Source organism: Macaca nemestrina, chromosome 1 (genome assembly GCF_043159975.1).
Source record: "Macaca nemestrina isolate mMacNem1 chromosome 1, mMacNem.hap1, whole genome shotgun sequence".
NCBI classification, from domain to species: Eukaryota; Metazoa; Chordata; class Mammalia; order Primates; family Cercopithecidae; genus Macaca; species Macaca nemestrina.
Window position 1 is genome coordinate 31,855,220 of NC_092125.1, and position 16,367 is coordinate 31,871,586.

General features: G+C 39.7%; 1 protein-coding gene across 4 annotated transcripts in view; it reads right to left on the reverse strand.

Annotated features, from left to right (window-relative positions):
• The window catches only part of LOC105484449 (ring finger and CCCH-type domains 1), a 91,078-nt gene extending 74,711 nt beyond the window's left edge, over positions 1-16,367 (reverse strand). For all 4 annotated transcript variants that reach the window (XM_011746058.3, XM_024793655.2, XM_011746056.3 and 1 more), the window contains exon 1: positions 16,231-16,367. The gene's annotated coding sequence lies outside the window, so the exon portion shown is untranslated. The remainder of the gene's footprint in view (positions 1-16,230) is intronic.

Consider the following 16,367-nt stretch of genomic DNA (forward strand, 5'->3'; position numbering starts at 1 on the left):
TTCTTTTGAAGAGAACCACAAGGATAACTTTGTTTTGAATATTTTATTAAAATATTTCACTGAGAAATGAGAAGGGAACTAAAACAAAATGATTTATATATCTTAAGACACCTTACTGATATTTTAAGATGAAGTATAACATACATACAGATCAAGAGTGCTCAGTTCAATGCATTATCACAAAGTGAGCATACCTGCATACTTAAGACATTACCAGCATCTCAAAAGGCCCCCTCATCATCCCTCCCAATGATTACTCCTTTATTCTTCCCCAAATATCACTACTATCCTAACTCCTAACACAATAGGTTAGTTTTGCCTGGTTTAAAATTCTATATAATGGAATTATCAGTATGCATTCTTTTGTACTTGGCTTCTTTCACACAATGTTGTTGTTGTTGTTGCTATTATTTGAGTCAGGGTCTTGCTTTATCACCGAGGCTGGAGTGCAGTGGCATGATCATGGTTCACTGCAGCCTCGAACTCGTGGGTTCAAACGACCCTCCCACCTCAGCCTCCTGAGGAGCTGGACTATGAGCATGGGCCACCATGCCTGGCTACTTTTTACACTTTTTGTAGACATGGGCTATATTGCCCAGGCTGATCTCAAACTCCTGACCTCAAGTGATCCTCCTACCTCAGCCTCCCAGATCAGCAGGATGTCAGGTGTGAGCCACTGCGTCCAGCCCACACAATATTATTTTTGTTAGATTTTGTTTTTCCCAGCATTTACTACATGTTAAACTGTTACAAAGCATTCCAGGTAAAATGATCACAGTTAGGAAGCTACACTTTATGAACTTATTTTTGGAGCAGTGATGACTTGTAGATTTTGAATGCAGCAGATTTCTCATGTTGAACTGGAAGGAACAAAAATGGGTGTCAATAACAAAACTAGACAACAAAAATCTCCTCTTTACTCAAGAAAACGTAACAATGTATGCATCACACAGAGTATGTGTCACAAACTAATAGTCTCTTATTACTTGCTTCCTGCTCCTATTACTTGCTTCTATTTCTTTTTCCCAAGGATCCTGTGCTTTAGACTTCCTTGTGGCATTTGGTGGCTGCCATCATGTTCTGACTGATTCTAGAAACATGTAGATGTATTCACAATAGGTAGATACCTAATTATATATTTTGACCTAGAAATTTTATTTGTATTAAAAACCTAGTATATTTAACAATAATAGCAATAATACCAATATTTTAAAAATGTACTTTCCTAATAATCTCTTAGGTCTTAAGGACATTTCATTACTTTGTTCTGTTTTGAAATATGCCTCCTAGAATTCAAACTATTTTCAGAAAACAATGTCACGGAGACTTAATTGCAGATACTTGAAAAACAGTCAGTGCTTGGAAAAGAAGAAAGAAGGAAGCAGAAGCAGAAGCAGCAGCAGAGGAAGAAGCAGAAGAAGAGGGGAGGGGAGGAGGAGGAAGAAGAGAAAGAGGAAGAGGAGGAGCTGATTCATTTTCCATTTTAGAATTATTTCTCAACTATTATTGCAAACAAAATTCCATTTTGAAGAGTTTAAAAGAATGAAAAAATTGCTACATGAACTCCCAACACAGAATCCTATAGCTACAATGTATCTTGTTTATACTGTATTATTATTTTATCTTTATATAAAGTGGCTTGAAACAGGAAATAATTGTAAAAGGGGATGTTTTGGCCGGGTGCAGTGGCTCACACCTGTAATCCCAGTACTTTGGGAGGCCAAGGCCGGCAGATCACCTGAAGTCAGGAGTTTGAGACCAGCCTGGCCAACACGGCGAAACCCCATCTCTAATAAAAATACAAAAATTAGTCAGGCGTGGTGGCGGGTGCCTGTAATCCCAGCTACTTGGGAAGCTGAGGCAGGAGAATCACTCAAACCCAGGAGGCGGAGGTTGCAGTGAGCCAAGATTGCACCACTGCACTCCAGCCTGGGCAACAGAGTGAGACTTTGTCTCGAAAAAAAAAAAAAAGATGTTTTGCTGATTCCCCAGTAGCTGCGAATGTTAGAGAACCTACTGACTGCCTGCTGCTGTATCAGAATCAAATATAAGACACTTCCTCCAAAATATGTAATGATGATCTTTCAGGGATTAAATTCATGCTTAGGTTTGTATAATGTGTATGTCATAGGGAAGAGGAAATGAAAAGCTGAGATAAGTCTAACTACTGTGGATTGCACAATTAACAGTTAAGTCTATTTATCGCTTGGTAAAAACAGGGACCCTGGTTAAGAATATAGTTTGTCCTACTCTTCCTCCAACCCTGAACCTTCTCCCCATTTCTCTACAGGCATTAATATATTAATTCCTTCAGAGAAGGCCTTCCTGATCACCTTATTTCAAATAGATACCCCAATCTCAATCCCTCCCCAGCCCTCTGCTATCAAACCACATGTTAAACTGCATGCTTCCCATCTCTTTCCTGATTAATTTTTCTCAACAATACTTCTCATCATCCAACATCTATGTTTTATATTTATTTTGTTACAGTGTATACCCATTGCTACTGAAATATTAGCTCCTAAATATTAGCTCCTTAAGTGGGCCAGGCATGGTGGCTCATGTCTGTAATCTTGGCACTTTGGGAGGCCAAGGCAGGCAGACCACTTGAGGTTAGGAGTTCAAGACCAGCCTGGCCAACATGGTGAACCCATCTCTACTAAAAACACAAAAAATTAGCTGGGTATGGTGGCACGCATCTGTAGTCCCAGCTACTTGGGGGGCTGAGGCACGAGAATCACTTGAACCCGGGAGATGGAGGTTGCAGTGAGCTGAGATCGTGCCACTGCACTATAGCCTCGGCCACAGAGCAAGACTCAGTCTCAAAAACAAACAAACAAACAGATGCTTGTTTCTATCTTTAATTATTTTTGAGTACACTCAATGTGCCAGGAAGTCTTTTATGTGGATCACATGCATAAACTTCATCCTCGCAATGAGTCTGTCTGGTCTCATTATTAATTTTAAAGCTGAGAACACTGTAACAGAGATGTTAGGTAATATGCTGGTCATGTGGCAACTAAATTTATTCTTATTTTTGAGCTGGTGATTCCTTCTGTAATCTTTCTTTAGTGGTACCACTAGACAATGTACATTTCTGGTAATCATGCCAGATTTCCTCACTTCTTCCTTCCATTAAAAAATAATCTTCCATAAATATACATATCTACTGTGTACCCACAAAAATTAAAAAGAAATAAAATGATAATAATAAATTACCTCTTGTATCTATAATTCCTTTTCATCTCCGCTTTCTTGATTGAGACCCTTAGTCATTCATTCAAAAACTACTTATTGAGCATCTACTATGTGTCAGACAGTGTCCCAGAAACTGATACAGTCCTGAATGAAATAAAGTCCTTGCTCTCATACAGAATACAGTCTCATCACCTAGATCACACAGCAACCTTTTTTTCTTTTCTTAATTTTTGAGACAGGGTCTCACTCTGTCATCCAGGCTAGAATGCAGTAGCATGATCAGAGCTCACTGCAGCCTCGACCTCCCAGGCTCAAGCAATCCTCCCACCTCAGTCTCCCCAATAGCTGGACCACCGGTATGCACCACCATGCCTGGCTGTTTTTAAAATTTTTTTTATAGACAGGGTCTCACAATGTTGCCCAGGCTGGTTGCAAACTCCTAGACTCAAGCTATCCTCCTGCCTTGGCCTCCCAAAGTGCTGGTATTGTGAGCCATCACACCTGGCCACACAGCGACCATTTAACTGATCTCTGTCCTCAGGATAGTTCTTGCCTTCCTTTACCTTCCTCACAGCTGACAGTCACTTACCTACATCAAATTCTTCTATGACAACTCAATTTTTAAAAAGGATGATACACTTGAACAGAAAAGGATATTCAAATGGCAATAAGCATATAATATGTTCACTGAGGAGCGATTACTCATGAGGGGAAGAAGGTACTTAAAGCTTTTCATCTTAAAACTCTGGGTTCAGGCCGGGCGCGGTGGCTCAAGCCTGTAATCCCAGCACTTTGGGAGGCCGAGACGGGCGGATCACAAGGTCAGGAGATCGAGACCATCCTGGCTAACACGGCGAAACCCCGTCTCTACTAAAAACACAAAAAATTAGCCGGGCGAGGTGGCGGCGCCTGTGGTCCCAGCTACTCAGGAGGCTGAGGCAGGAGAATGGCGGGAACCCGGGAGGCGGAGCTTGCAGTGAGCTGAGATCTGGCCACTGCACTCCAGCCTGGGCGACAGAGCGAGACTCCGTCTCAAAAAAAAAAAAAAAAACACCTCTGGGTTCAATGGATTAATTAATGAATGTCAATCATCAGGGGAATAGGTGCTGCTACTTCATTATTTATGGATGCCTTTGTAAGAATATTATCTGTACTAGCCTTATGATATTCTAATTACTCATATGTATTTAAAGAGATTTACCATCCTATTTTCTATTCTAAGAATTTTATTACTTCAAAATCCCATCAAATTCTATTCAATAGTGATAGAAATAATAAACTGGAAGAGTCTTTTGTGCCCTCATGAACAGGTTTTCATCAACCACAGACCTACAAAATAAGACATTTCTGAAAAAACTAACTCAGATAATGAATAAATCCAAATAATCCATAACTCAATTTAAAAAACACTATACGAAGAGTCTTACATTTACTTTTTAAAGTTTTTGATAAACTTAATGAGAAGCTAGATTCAAGCAAAGAAGACTGACAGTTTTAACAAAAACCATTCAAAAACTGCTATGAATGGGACAATTAATGTAAAAATTGACATATAAAATACGGGATTTAAAAGTAGTAATTACAGGGAAAGCATTTCTAAATGAAAGCTGAAATCCAGGTTTTTTTTTTTTTTTTTTTTAAATTTCAAGTACAGTACTTGAATGTGGAAGACTACTACTCTTTAAAAGAATGTCTCCACAAAAATGGACTTTTGAGCCAGTGTAACCAGCATACAGAAAAGTTAAATCAAGACCATAAGCAGTATGATTATTTTTAGCCAAGGACTAAGCACAGAGGGACAGCTTACCTCAAAAGAAAATCAAGAGACTGATATGAGGACCTCCATTTTTCAAGCTGTGAAAATTCCTAACGTGATGAGTTTAGGAAGATACAAGTTCATATAGTAACCAATCCGGGTTCTAGAGATCAAAGTGTAGTTTGAATAGAATCCAAAGGTAAATTACAGTCAATAAAGGATTTAGGATGCCAATAATGTTCAGTTTAATTCTATTCACCTTCAACAACCAATTCGTATTAACATTGAAAATTAGTTTTTAGGCCGGGCGCGGTGGTTCAAGCCTGTAATCTCAGCACTTTGGGAGGCCAAGACGGGCGAATCATGAGGTCAGGAGACCGAGACCATCCTGGTTAACCCGATGAAACCCTGTCTCTACCAAAAAAATACAAAAAACTAGCTGGGCGAGATGGCAGGCGCCTGTAGTCCCAGCTACTCGGGAGGCTGAGGCTGGAGAATGGCGTAAACCCGGAAGGCGGAGCTTGCAGTGAGCTGAGATCCGGCCACTGCACTCCAGCCTGGGCGACAGAGCCAGACTCCGTCTCAAAAAAAAAAAAAAAGAAAATTAGTTTTTGTCACCTAAAATGGGCCACAGCCAGCTACAGTGGCTCATGACTAATCCCAGCAGTTTGGGAGACTGAGGCAGACAGATAGCTTGAGCCCAGAAGTTCGAGACCAGCCTGGGCAACACCGCGAGACTCCGTCTCTACAAAAAATACAAAAATTAGTGGGGTGTGCTGGCATGCACCTGTAGCCCCAGCTACCAGGTGGGGATGAGATGGCAGGGGTAGTCTGAGGGGTAGTCTGAGGTGAGCCTGGGAGGTCAAGGCTGCAGTGAGCCCTGATCCCTCTACTACACTCTAGCCTGGGCAACACAGTGAGACTCTGTCTCAAAAAATAAAATAGGTAACATATGAAGGGACAAATATTTTTTCATCGAGAGAATCAGCTATTTAGCTGATTAGGATAAATTTCCTCATTTTAGTTTCTAATTGTTTAAAGAATTATAAATAATATGTTTGAAATCTACAGCTATAGTTTCTATAGACTTATAAAGATATTTAAAATCACATAATACATAATCAGTCTCCAATATCCTCTTCAAAATAACTTCTAAAAGTAGCCCCAACTAGTGGTGTTCCCGAGAAAGAACGAGAGCTGGGCGTGGTGGCTCACACCTGTAATACCAGCACTTTGGGAGGCCAAGGCAGGCAGATCACGAGGTCAGGAGATCAAGACCATGCTGGCTAACATGGTGAAATCCCGTCTCTGCTACACACACACACACACACACATACACACACACAAAAAATTAGCCGGGTGTGGTGGCAGGCGCCCGTAGTCCCAGCTACTTGGGAGGCTGAGGCAGGAGAATGGCATGGACCCAGGAGGTGGAGCTTGCAGTGAGCCGAGATCGCGCCACTGCACTCCAGCCTGGGCGACAGAGTGAGACTCTATCTCAAAAAAAAAAAAAAAAAGAACTAGGCCGGGCGCGGTGGCTCAAGCCTGTAATCCCAGCACTTTGGGAGGCCGAGACGGGCGGATCACGAGGTCAGGAGATCGAGACCATCCTGGTGAACACCGTGAAACCCCGTCTCTACTAAAAAATACAAAAAACTAGCCGGGCGAGGTGGCGGGCGCCTGTAGTCCCAGCTACTCGGGAGGCTGAGGCAGGAGAATGGCGTAAACCTGGGAGGCGGAGCTTGCAGTGAGCTGAGATCCGGCCACTGCACTCCAGCCCGGGCTACAGAGCGAGACTCCGTCTCAAAAAAAAAAAAAAAAAAAAAAAAGGACTAGAATAAGGAGATCTAGATTCTAATACCAACTCTGCCATTTATTAGTGCTGAGATCTGCACACCTCTCCTGAATATTCAAAAGGTTTAGAGGAAAATAAAAAACAAAAAGATGACTCCAGATTTTAAGGACAAAAAAGATCAGACTATTATAGAATGCTGCCACATAAAATAAATTAAAAAAAAAAAGAAGGATCAAAAACAAAATAAAAATATAAAAAATAAATTAAAAAAAAAGAAGAGCAGACTAAAAAGAGATGATGCTGTGATGGAAAACCTGGGAAACCATGCTATAATGGACAACACTTGAAAAGGATGGTTCTTAGGGGGAGTAAAGGATTTTAAATATCCAATTGAGGGTTGCTGATAGTACAAGCAACAAAACAAAATAGATAATGCATTGAAAATGTAGGCTTGAGGAAAAATTGAGATCATGTAAACAGGAAAGTTCTCTAAGAGAGTGAATGGAAGTGGAGAATTGAACCTTGGGGGAATCATATATATCGGTGCTCTCCAATATGGTAGCCATTAGGTACATGTGGCTATTGAGCCCTTGAAATACGTTGGTGAGACGGAGGAATTAAATTTTAAATAAAATTTAAATGTATCCATACAATGGAATATTATTATTATTTTATATATATATTTTTTGTTTGTTTGTTTTTGTTTTGTTTTTGAGACATAGTCTCACTCTGTCGCCAGGCTGGAGTGCGGTGGCGCGATCTCAGCTCACTGCAACCTCTGCCTCCCAGGTTCAAACGATTCTCCTGCCTCAGCCTCCCAAGCAGCTGGGACTACAGGTTCACATCACCACGCCTGTCTAATTTTTGTATTTTTAGTAGAGACAGGGTTTCACCATGTTGGCCAGGATGGTCTTGATCTCCTGACCTCATGATCCCTGGCCTCCCAAAGTGCTAGGATTACAGGCGTGAGCCATCGTGCCCGGCCACAGTGGAATATTATTAAGCGGTAAAAAGAAATAAACTATGAAGCCATGAAAAGACATAAAGAGGTCTAGGCACGGTGGCTCACGCCTATATAATCCCAGCACTTTTGGGAGGCCAAGGGAGGAGCACTGCCTAAGCCCAGGAGTTCAAGATCAATTTCTATTTTAAACAAAAACAAAAACAAAAGAAGATATTCACGAAGGGACCTAAATGCATATTGTTAAGTGAACTATGCCAGTCTGAAAGGACTATATACTATGATTCCAACCAGATGACATTCTGAAAAGGTAAAACTATGACTGTAAAAAGATCAGTGGTAGCCAGGGGTTCAGAGGAAGGAGGTAGAGATGAGTAAGTAGAACATGGGACATTTTTAGGTCAGTGAAACCATTCTGCACAATTCTAGAATAGTGGATATATAATATTATGCATTTGGCAAACCCCATAGAACTGTCCAACACAAAGGGTGAATCCTAATGTGAACTATGGACTTTAGTTAATAATGTATCAACACTGGTTCATCAGTGATAACCAACACATCACACTAATGCAAGATATTAACAGAGGAAACTGTGGGGGAGAGTATAGATGGGCACTGTGTATTTTTTTGTGCAATTTTTCTGTAAATCCAAAACTGTTCTAAAAAAATAAAATCTTTCAAAAAACTCAAATTTACATAGCCACACGTAGTTAGTGGCTGGTATTGAACAGCAGAGGCCCATATAAATAGACTGATGTGGGAAGAAAATGAGAATGGTATATGAAGAATTCCTTCATTTCTGACTACTATTCCCAAAAGTACACATACAGTTAACTCTAAACTATATAAGGTTTTATACGTAGCTTCTATATTAACATTTTACAGTAGAACTCGATTAAAAATATTCTGGATGAGTATCTTTCTAAAATTATTTTTGTTAAACAGAATTTAAGGAGGAAAATAACATTTATTAAAGGTGTCAGGTACTATACTAAAGATATTATCATTTACATTTCCGTACAACCTTTAGAGAAAGGTATTACCATTTCTGTTTTTAGAGATGAGGAATTATAAAGCTTAAGTCATAAAAGATGAGAATCTAGATATACTGGCCTCCAAAGTCTATGTTCTTTTTTTTTTTTTTTACCAAAGTCTATATTCTAATATACACCACTCTACTGTATATATGTTTATGATTCCCAAAATTACAAACATAATTTTCCCACAGTGAATTTTCCATCAAGGAGCAATACTCTATATATAACACAACATAACAATTAATGATATACTCAGAGTCTAATGAGGTGTTGTATAGGTAACTGCTGTCCCTATTTTAAACAGCCTCAGGCTAATGTGACTTTTTTTCCTGCCACCCAGCTGGCCCTCCATCCTACCTATATGGCTCTACTCCAACATCTAATTTGCACCTTTTAATCTGCTGTGGGATGAGAAAATAGATAATCAAATTCCTTGAATTATGTACAAAGCAAGAGAACTTCTAAACCAATGTGTAAGTGCAGATGATTTAGTTCATTAATTTTTCTGACAATTACAGGCCTTTTTTTTTTTTTTTTGGCCTACTTCTTAATCTAAGCTGAGACCTGGATAAATTAAATACTGTTCTATAATAAAGCTAAGAATTTAGTGATTCTGTTTCATTCAAAAGTTTTCGACTACACCTTTTTCGTTTTTTTGTTTTTGTTTTTTTTTTTGAGAAAAGTCTCACTGTGTCGCCCAGGCTGGAGTGCAGTGGTGTGATCTCAGCTCACTGCAACCTCCACCTCCCAGGTTCAAGCAGTTCTCTGCCACAGCCTCCTGAGTGGCTGGGATTACAGGCACCCGCCACCACGCCCGGCTAATTTTTTTGTATTTTTAGTAGAGACGGGATTTCACCATCTTGGCTGGGCTGGTCTTCAACTCCTGACCTTGTGATTTACCCGCCTCGGCCTCCCAAAGTTCTGGGATTACAGGCGTGAGCCACCATGCCTGGCCTCATATTTTTCATACATATATGTTTTAATACAGGTGGGGTCTCACTATGTTGGCCAGGCTGGTCTGGAACTCTTAGCAAGTGACCCTGCCACCTTGGCCTTCCAAAGTGGTGGGATTACAGGTATGAGTCACCACCTCCTAGCCTATCCCATATTTTTCATGGATATAGCTCTAAACATCACCTCATTTAAAGACATTATTTTTATTTTTGTATTTGTTAATACTATCTGCTTCAAGATAAAAGTTCGGCCAGGTGCAGTGGCTCATGCCTGTAATCTCAGCACTCCGGAAGGCTGTGGCGGGTGGATCACCTGAGGTCAGGAGTTACAAGACCAGCCTGGCCAACATGGTGAAACCCCGTTTGTACTGAAAATACAAAATTTGGCCAGGCATGGTGGCGGGAGCCTGTAATCCCAGCTACTTGGGAGGCTGGAGACACAAGAATTGCTTGAACCCAGGAGGCAGAGGTTGCAGTGAGCCGAGATAGTGCCATTGCACTCCAGGCTAGATGACAGAGTGAGACTCTGTCCACCCGCAAAAAAAAAAAAAAAAAAAAGTATTTTTATAATTTAAATGTATTAATTGAGTACATTAGCCTTCTACTAAATGTTACTCTGAAAAATTAATGAGGTATATATAAAAACATAGAAACATGTATTTACAAAAAGTTGACATTTTCCTGAAAAAAATTATTACAGAAAACCAGAAATTTTATTACAGAGTTCTAAATATTCTGATATAATCCTTTTCCTTATCACTTTTTTTTTTTTTTTTTTTTTCCAGGTAGGGTTTCACTCTCTTGCCCAGGCTGGTCTGGAATTCCTGGCTTCAAGAGATCCTCCTGCCTTGGCCTCCCAAAGTGCTAGGATTACAGGCTTGAGTCACTGCACTCAACTTAAGTTGCTCTTGTAACTAAATTATAATTATGTATATTAATAAAATTTTCCCTAAGGAGGGGAGATTAGTATCAAAATTTTAAATTATTTTTTTCTACTTAGAGCTCCCTGTAACCCCATTAGAAATCTTTACTAAGAAGATAAAGTGAGTTTTGTTTCTCATAAATTTTAAGATTTCAATTCAATTACAGTACCATTTTTGAATTTAAGGTAACAATATATTTCCAAAGCTCCAAATGGAAATGTCAATCTTAGCAGTAACTCTAAAAGTCCAAGTTTATTATTCTTTATTCTAGAAAGAAAAAAAAACACACAAAAAAAACTAATTTTGTCTCCCTCAGTCAGCCAATTAAAACAATCCAAAAAAGCTTACTAAACAATTGCCTTTGTAACAGTATTCATGTTTTCAGAGGTGACCAGGTAGAGGGCCAAGATCAAGGTTTCTAACACTTATTTAACAAGGGATTAAAAGCAGAGTGTCAGGTATAGGGCCAAGATCAAGGTTTCTAACACTTATTTAACAAGGGATTAAAAGCAGAGTGTCAGGCAAGTCAAAACTAAATATTCTCAAAGATTAGATGAATAAAATAGTCATAAAGTTAGATTCACAGGGATCAAAGAGTTTCAACCTAATTCTAAAAATCATTTCCCAGTGTAACTTCAAATAAATCCTTTGTGAATGTTTCTAGTTTCTTCTACACATTAGGAAAACCTAAAAGGCAAACAAGTTCTAGATAGGAGACTAAGTAAGTATTAGTTGTTCACATTTGTATAGAACATTAAATTTTAGTTCTCACAACCCAGTGAAGAAATACAAATGAGTCTAAGAGTTTGAGCAAAACCCTCTGGGGTGATGAAAACAAACTGCAAACTTCTATGATTCTCAACTTTTCTTCCATAGAGTCCTCGGCAGCATGCTTACTGTACTTACAGAAGCATGCAAAGAATTAGGTGGTTTTTTATTCCTAACAATCACATCCCAAAGTTTTTTCTGCAATTTCAATTGTACAGAGCACTCTTCCTCGATGTTGACTCAAATTAGAGACAGAAAGCAGAATGGCGTTTGCTAGGGATTAGGGAAGAGGGGAATACAGAGTAACTGCTTAACAAGTACACTGTTTCCTTTGGGGGTAATGAACATGTTTTGGAACAACATTGTGAATGTACAAAGTGCCACCTAAACTGTTTACTTTAAAATGGTTAATTTTATGTCATGGGACTTAACCTCAATAAAAAAATTATGTTAATCTATAGATAAAACTGACCCCTTTAGAACTCTTTCCTTCCTCAAAAAAAACAAAAAACAAAAAACAAAAAAAAACTGCTATCATGTTCAAATGCTATTTAGATATTGGAAATTTTTTAGATAAAATGCAATTATAAGTTAAATTATTACCACATGTGCACAGTAATAATCAATGAAGGTATACCAATGTCAGTTTAAAACATTGCTATGCCTGTAATCTCAGCACTTTGGGAGGCAGAGGTGGGAGGATCACTTGTGCCCAGGAGTTTGAGACCACCCTGGGCAACACAGCAAAATGCTATCTCTATAAAAATAATAAAAATTTAAAAAATTAGCCAGGTAAGGCGGGCATATCACTTAAACAAAGGAGTTTGAGGCTTAAGTGAGTTATGACAGTGCCACTGCACTCCACCCTGGATGACAGACCATGAGTGACTCTGTCATTCATTCATACATATACACATACAGCATTGCTAAAATGCTTGATAATTATCAAAATAATATTGCTCTGACATACATCTGTAAATAGCTGACTTTAAATTTGAGAAAAATTACTTCCCCAAACCTCAATCAGGAAAACATTATAAACTAATAAGAAGTACCTAACAAACAAAAAGCAACCAAGAGTATTACATAAGAAGTAAACAGGCACAATCGCGACCAAAAATGGACAGAAATAAATATGCTAAAGTTAATTATCTTAGGGATATAGGGCAACATTACTTCAGATTGGTAAACATCACACTTCAAAAATAGAAGGAATCTACCTTAAGAAACACTGTACTAAGAAAAACTCCTTTGTATAAATGCCTGACAAAACTAATATTTTATCATAACCTCTAAATCCAGCCTAGATTCCAGGATTACACAAAAGAAAAAATCTTGGAGAAGGTTCTGGGAAAAGGCTGACTGAAATCTGTGACTGTTCTGATACAGGCCAATCTGAGAATTTTAATCCCTCTGAACCCAATCCTGAAGAATACCTGAACCCTGAGCACAGACAGGGCCAAAGCTAAACCAGGTCAGAATACCCTGCCAAGGAACATCCTGATCCGAGGTGTTCACCAAACACGGATCATTTATCAGTTTATTCCTCACTTTGTTGGATGCTGACCACTTTCAAGATATATACAAGAGTGGACTGATTAGACCCATCAAAATCCATTTCAAGTCCTAAGATCTGGAGATGAAAAATACTGCAGAATTCTAAATTATCCATGGCTTAAAGAAAAAAAATGTATAAATTAAGAACTTCAAATATTAGCTGACCCAACTTTAACATCACTGAATATCTTTAGTTATTTTTAAAAATTTATAAAGTATTTAAAAGGCACAATTTAGTAATTGCCTATATAACAAATTAACCATGAAAACAATTATAGCAGTATGATAAATCTGTCCTATGTAAACAGTATGAGTTTTTATATTTTATAGCATTCAGATATGCTAAAAACAAAAAGTTAAGTGTTTCTTTTGTGATTCACATGAACAAATACTTTCTTGTTCTTACAAGTAGATATCTGACAGGATACAAATAATGATAATAGGGTAAGTTCACAGGCAAAAAAAGGAATCTGTTGACACAGAAGATGCTGCAAAGTTTAACTGTGACACATGTGGTAGTGGCAAAGAATCTAATTTGTGTAACAAGACCTGGGTCTGAGTAAGCTCTTTTACCTATTAATTATGTGATCTTTTTGCGCATTATGTAGCTACTCCTAGCTTCAGATTCTTCATATGAAAAAATGAGGACAACAGAACTAATACTGCAGCATAATGAGGAAGATTAAATATTTTTATTCATTCAACAAATATGTTCTGAAAAACTAAATTTGTATTATTGTGTACAAAATTACCCTTTTTAATTTCTTCAAATAAATCAAGCATGTATTAATTTTTAATATTACTAAGAAAATATAAATCTAATTCTTAAGCTCTGGTCCCAAAACTTCTTAGAAGTAAATTTTTATTACTTGAGAAAATCTGAACTTAAGTAATAAGTATTGACACTGAAGACGGGACAATTGAGGGATCACATCTTAAAACTGTTTTGACATAAAATGAATAAAAACAATTCCCTAAATTTTTTCCTATTAAACAAATAAGGACCCAGACTAAGCCCATAAATTGCTGGGTCAATAACCAATCTCAAATACAAAACCTTACCACTTAAAAATACTTATTTTCAGGAAAATGATAGTAAATATGAGGTAAATCTGCCCTTGACATAACACGGTGAGATTTTTTTTCATAACACAGTACATGAACCACTTAAAACTTACAAGCTATCAATTACTACAATTGTTCTAATAGGTTTAGGGCCAAACATAAATTTAACTATCATTATAACATGGACTTGGAATCTGTGCTGACCTAACAAAATTTAGCACAGAAAAAAAAAATCACAGATCTGAGCATCTGAAAAACGGTGTCTTTTCTGAAATGTTTGCAAAAAAGTCACAACATCAGGAGCCACAGAAAGTTGTTCTTTCTCCATCACTCAAAAAATCAAAACATCTCCAACATTATTTATGCTAGGCATAAAATGAAAGTCAGTATTGATATTCACTCACTATACTTCAAATCCTAACCAAGATAATTCAACCTCTATGTTTATTCAATTGCTAGTCTATTCAGTATCAATCGTTGTGGAAGAACTAAGAGGTAGACTAGTGCTGCTTACTAGACTTCATGTAACCTGAAAATGTTTTTAATTATAACAGACTTAGACCAATTCTACTTAGAAATGTGCCCTTAAAAGAGGTGAAAGACATTAACTGGCATCTTTTCAGCACAGGTCAGTCTTCCTTAAGAACACAACCTATAACCCTTAGGCCTTACAGTTGAATGTTAACAAGTGAAAAGCAATTTCCTTGGATGTATCCAAGCAATTTTAATATAAATTTCTGCATACCTAGGTAGAAAGTACTTTAGAAATAACTTAAATCTACCTTTTCCCTCACTTATAAGAAAATGTGGTAGAAGCCTTGAAAAATTAAGTTTAAGGCTCAGGCCTGTAATCCCAGCAATTTAGGAGGCCGAGGCGGGCAGATGACTTGAGGTCAGGAGTTCCAGACCAGCCCGGCCAACATGGTGAAAACCCCGTCTCTACTAAAAATACAAAAATCAGCCAGGCGTGGTGGCGGGCGCCTGTAATCCCACCTACTCCGGAGGGTGAGGCAGGGGAATCGCTTGAATCCGGGAGATGGAGGCTGCAGTGAGCCGAGATTGCGCCACACACTCCAGCCTGGGTGACAGGGCAAGACTCCGTCTCAAAAACAAAACAAAACAAAACAAGAACAAACAAAAATGAAATCAATTTTCTAACTCAGAGAAAAGACTGGTCTTGAACAATTTAGGGACAAATTACTGAAACAGGAGACAAGGCACAAGAAGCTCTATGGCTGGAGATGAACCACCTCTGTGTCTCCTTTAGAAGTGCTTCCTGAGGTCCACTTTACGCTAGTTAATGTTGCTTCTTATACTGCATGTTAGTAATTTAAAACGCCTAGCTGGAAAAAAAGTTCTCTTTAAACATTACAATTTGTCTCCGCGTTGAAAGTAAGTGTTTGTCTCCAGTTTCATGGGCTATTCTGATATGTCAAGAGTAGTATTATTACTGTTCCAAAAGAGCTCTTGTTTCAATTCACTTTCAACTGGGACGCGGGCATAACTGATGTTTACAGAACTGATGCTTAGAGATGTTTAGAGAGGCGCATCCCTTACCATTCCATCCTTTATCGATAACCACATTTTGTATGTTTTTGTTGCATTTCAGTTTTTTTTTTTTTTTAAGACACCTGCACACACACAATTTTCCCACCGCCAGGAGGGAGAAGACCACAGGCTAGGTCTCCAGGGGCTTCAGGGAAACAGACACCGTGAACCCCTCTTGGCCAAAGAGGGGGAGCGCTTCAGGGGCTGGGGGAGGGAGCAGCCCTAAGGTGCTGGGAGTCAGAGGCGGCGCCTGTTTACAGACGCCTTCGCCCTCCCCCACCCCCACAGAGGAGGGGTCCAAAAAGCAGTTCCCGTGCGCACTCCCCGACTGGCCCAGGCCCTGGCAGCACCAGAGGAGCCAGGCAGCCCTTTCGCCCCCTCCCTCTAGTCCGAGCCTCCCTTCGCCCTCCTCTCGGCCTACCTACCCCTACAGGCCCTCCAGGCGGCATGCAGAGGCCTGAGGCCTAAAGGACGCCGGCCACTGACAAGCCCCAGAGCAGCCGGCGGGGGCCCTGAGGAGCCTGGGGCCGGCCGGGCGGCCGCTGCGGCGGGGAGCAGAGGGCGGGCGAGGACAAATCCTTCCCGACCACAGCTGCCTATTGTTCCCGACGGAGGCCCCGGCCGCGGCAGCCCCGCTCCCCAAGTCGCCGCCCGCCGCTCGCTCACCGCGCTGGTCCGAGCAGCAGCTCCTCTCAGCTCCGAGTCCCCGCGGCCGTCGCCACCGCCGCGGCAGCCGCCGCCGCCGCCGCTGCCACCGTTGACTCTGATTCTGTCCCAGGCCGCCGGGCCACGGCTGCCGCCGC